At 33.6% G+C, this 5,000-nt stretch overlaps 1 protein-coding gene across 2 annotated transcripts in view; it reads left to right on the plus strand.

Moving 5' to 3' along the window:
* LOC144967339 (prickle planar cell polarity protein 3-A-like) overlaps positions 1-5,000 on the plus strand; it is a 105,613-nt gene that overhangs the window by 85,512 nt on the left and 15,101 nt on the right. The gene's annotated exons all lie outside the window — the stretch shown is intronic.

Below are 5,000 nucleotides of genomic sequence, written 5' to 3' on the forward strand. Positions count from 1 at the left end.
AACTATCCCCACAGCTGTATGACCCTCACATTAAAATCACACTTTCTGATATATATCCTTGCCCTTTGTAGACAGAGCTTTCTGCTGTTTTCCATTGTATCATATCTGGATAGATTTTTAGAGCAATTTTTTAAAACGAAGTGACTATTTCTCCGAATGCTCGGGAAAATAAACTTGATCTCTATTTCTCCGAAGGGTTTCCGTTCTCAGTATTCTTTTTTTTTTTTTCTTTTTTTTTTTTTTGTCCTTAACCCATCAGCTATTTACTGGGGGGCTAGCCGACAAAATGGAGAAATAGAACAAGTTTATTTTCCTGAGCGTTCGGAGAAATACCAAATTTCTAGTCCTACTGTCATAAGTCGTTCTTAATATTTTGTTTACTTCTATCATATCACCATTATGTCACATCTACGAAAAATATATTTCATTCAAAACGGACATCCATTTTTGAGCATTTCTTTGTTGACGATACCTATTTTGCGTTCATCTTTTCGCACATTTTGACGTGTTAATATTTAAAACCCGTTGATTAATCTTAAATTGTTCAGTTGAAACTTGTTTGAATGCTTTAGATGGCCTGACATTTAATCTGTTTGAAATTTTTATATCATTCGATCGACACTATTCGTATAAAATTTTATTTTACTTCCCCTTTTTCTCATAAATCGACGGACTCCATAACAATGAGTATGCCAAGCACTGTGGGCTGTATTAAAATCAATTTTTAAAATAAAATTATCAATGCTAGAGGTGTACCTAAAAACAAACAAACAAACAAAAAAAAAAAAACCCAACAAAAACAAACAAAAAGAAAGAAAAATAAATTTAACAAAAAAGAAAGAATAATTAAGTATTAAGTATGACTATCTCGGTGCTTCAAAACTGATTGGAATTCGTCAAGTCAATTTGTACAGCTTGATATTATGACAATAATTGTTGCTTTTGTTTACAATGTTTATAACTAGAAAACCTATGTTACATAAATAGAATGTTATGATTACTCATTGATTGTGATTTTCTAGTGTGGTACTCACTGTAAAATAACATTTCGAGTGGCTTACCGAAATGTAAAAGATGAGTAGAGACACATTAGCTCAGACATAATATTGTTAACCCTTTAACGTCTTGTCTGGATTTAGATCCAATCATAATTTTATCCAATTTTATTATTTACTGTTTACAACACGAATTGTATCCGTCTTCACCTCTTTTCACAAGACGGACGGATCCCTGCTATTGTTGTCTTGATTAATTCAGTGGGATTATAATATGATTTCAGATTCAATTACCTCTCTACTTACCAACCATAGGAAAATCGTCACTTTCGTTACGATGCAACCGGCAATTTTTCATTCTGATTTCTCTTGTAAATTACAAAATGTAAAGAAATGCTTTGATATTACATCTATAAATACTAAATACTGTGTTGTAGACATCATTTTGCCGAGCAACATTCTGTATAGAATACACGTTACTTTTTTGTTTGTTTGATTAGGAAAAGTCTATTTTTGTGGATGTGAATTTTCGGGGGATTTTTTTTAAATGGCTGGGAAGGAGAGAGTTAAATCCAAACTCGTCTATAAAGGGTTATGCAGCATAGAGTGTATAATACCTATAGTAGTAGTTATGTTTTGTTACCAGTGAGGATGGAACAGATTTATTTTCAGTGAATACAATCCATTCGTGAGCACTCATAGTTTGGTGGAAACAAAGGTACGACGGAATCACGTGAGTTTCATTGTAAATGTTGCAGCTCGAAGCTCGAAGAAATAAATAACAATGTGAAATTGAACGTAAGCTTCAATTTAATCACGAAAACAGATAGAATGGACGTTTCGGGTTTCCCCTTTATCAACAAACAGGATGAATTAAACACTACAGATGAATGAGATAATGTGGTAGTGGCTTTGTTAACAACTGTAGTCTTTCATTTATCCTGTTTGTTGATAAAAGGGAAACACGAAACGTCCATTCTATCTGTTTTCGTAATTAAATTGAAGCTTGCATTCAATCTCACATTGTTATTCGAGAGTTTCATTGAAATTCAGAGAGAAGTAAATGGTAGACGAAGTGTACAGCATAATTAATAAGAAAAATCTTGATTATATCTAAATAATAATATATCCCCATTGTTTACATGTCCTACTTTCTGTTGAACTATCTGTTACTCATGCAAAGAAATATGTTGGTAAAGACCTAATTTTGTCTCATGTTGCTGATAAGACTATCGATCATATTTATAAATGGTTCACTTATTTGTACGTAAAAACCACAGTTCAATTGACCTTTATTCTGACATAGACGCGTCTACATCGGAGTTTTGCATGTGGTTTCCAACTATAGAAACGTTAATCCGGTGTCATTCGTGAGTACAAAGACGTGCAATTAATTATTGTCATCTCTAGAGACCGCTTACTTGTCATAATATAACACAAAGCTTACAACTTAATCTCCCATAACTGGAATACAGAAGGAAAAGAGTTGACCTCTGATTGATAATACTATAGATAATAATCCGATTCTCTCATATAACATACACATTATGGGTGATGATTTTAAGATAATTATTGACAAAATTGTTTTCTTTTTGTGAGATTAGTAAAATCAAAATGGATTGAATTTTATCCCTCAAGTGTATTGTCGTGCCTATTCCGGGTATTGATTCCATGCGCCCCCTCTAATGCGCTTTTCTGATTATTAAACTTGTTTTTCTATTTGTTGTCTAGCTGTTTAGGCTATCCATATTCACTCTTTGACATCATCTGCTCCGTTGCGCAAAAAACCATAAATTTCTTAAAGTCCAATCACTCTCAAATATGATAACAGACAAAACATATAATATCATCTGCTCCGTTTACCATTCATTGTTGACCAAGTAAAACAGTGATTTCAAATTGAGGGTATCTGACCGCACAGATGACCAATCAACGACATAATTTGCCTTTTCTTGTCTTTTAATTAAAGTCTTTTTTTTTTACATCAGTCATCCCCAAAATCTCATCATAATTTGTAATCGTGTGTGTGAGTGAGTGAGTGTGTGTGTGTGTGTGTGTGTCTATGACGCATACAGCATTTTGCGCAAAAACCATAAGTTTTCAATCACTCTCAAATATGATATTAGACATAACATATGAGTTGAGCCTAGGTGACATTTTGCTAATATTTAATTTCAAGATTTTTGTAGGGGGTCCCGAGATCGATCCTGGGTGCAGTTGAAATTGTTTCTGACCCCCCTGTCCATAGATTGTTTCTGACCCCCTGTCCAACCAGCAGTGATTGGGTAGCTGGGTATGTTAGATCTGGCGGAATTTACTTAGCGAGAGACTAGCGTCCTATCCAAAGGGTAGCAATCAATTGCTTTTGTCCGTTTCACGCTATAGTAACCGGGATAAACTCCGGCTCCGTATGGCTCTAAAAGACTACTTTAAAAATATTTTTGTACGGATAGGGCGTGCCGAATATTTCTCTCGATTTGTTTTTTTTTTTCGTAATGTATTTATGTCTTCATTGCTTGTTGTTGTTGTTGTTGTTGGCGGCTGAAGAAGGGCTTTGAGTCCGACAGATTCCGTGTTTTGTACTTTGATCTTTTTAAAAAGCTGTTATTTTCATTTGGTTAATTACAATTTTGAATTGAGTCAGTCTAGGTGCACATAATATTAGCATGTTTGATAACGGAACGCAATTTAACATTGTTGTTATGGACAATATTTTTTTGTTTTTGATTTGAGAGGATTTCCATTACACCAATGAGCCCCTAACAATATGGGTTATCAGACCTTTAAATATATATACGTCGAATTGAGTACATACACGCAGTTGTGTCGACATCGATATATTGTTATTTGTTTTAATGAATGACATAATAAGTCAGATGGTGAAAAGTTTTGAACTAAGATATTGCCAAGTTTAGTTAGAAGGTCAATTTCTATCATGTCATAAATTATGATTGAATAAACACTTTTTATACATCTTTGGAAAATATCAAAGCTTAATTTTACTTCTAATGTTTTTTACAGCTTGTCAAATTGAAAAAGTATGAAATTTGTGAAAAGTTGCTGGATACTTTTCCCATACATCTGACCATAACGTCATGAAAAATCACCCCATTTATTTCAAATAAAGATTAAAATGCCCTGGGGGCATATTCCTTTAGAGAATGAAAAAAAAATGCAAATCCAAAGTTTTCACTTTCCGATTGATTATGTCATGCTCTGACAAATCTGTTCTTTAGAATCGATTTCAATTAATTGAAATTGTTGTCTCCTTTTGACGCAGACGACAAATTATATTCAGTTTTTGCACTTAATTCTAATCCCATTTCTTCTTCTTTTGAATAATAGCATTTAGGATAGCTTATAATTCTTTTTTTTTTACACTCTAAGTAACAGTCGGTAGTTCTGCTTTACTGTAGTAATAAATTAAACGCCTTTTTATGATGTTTAATTATAATATTTCAGACCGCGTGAAAAACAAAACAAAAATAAACAAAAACAAACCCACGCAAAATATTGAAATCACGTGATGAAAAAACAAAACAAACCAAACAACTGAATAAAGATGTATAACATTACTCATTATTATTTTCAGTCCTGGGCTAAGGGAGAGCACTGTTCTTTTGATACTTACTGTTTACAAAGTCGTCTCACGCCTCTTCTCCTTGTTCATGACACTTGCGGGCAAATATGCTAAGTGGTGGCACTTAAAACACACACACACACACACACACACACACACACACACACACAGAGAGAGAGAGAGAGAGAGAGAGAGAGAGAGAGAGAGAGAGAGAGAGAGAGAGGGAGAGAGAGAGTAAAACTAACCACTTGAAATCAGTTGGTAACGTTCACAACTTGTGATAGTCCTGTCCTATCTCGCTGAAACGTGTGTCGAAACATAATGTCACCATTATGACATATTATAAATAAAACAGGATGTCGTCATGCATGTTTGTTTATTTGTTTGTTTGTTTGTTTGTTACGTTTGTTCTACTTGTAGAATCA

This window comes from Berghia stephanieae, chromosome 3, assembly GCF_034508935.2.
Source record: "Berghia stephanieae isolate SIO BIC M18660-M18661 chromosome 3, UCSD_Bste_1.3, whole genome shotgun sequence".
NCBI lineage: Eukaryota > Metazoa > Mollusca > Gastropoda > Nudibranchia > Aeolidiidae > Berghia > Berghia stephanieae.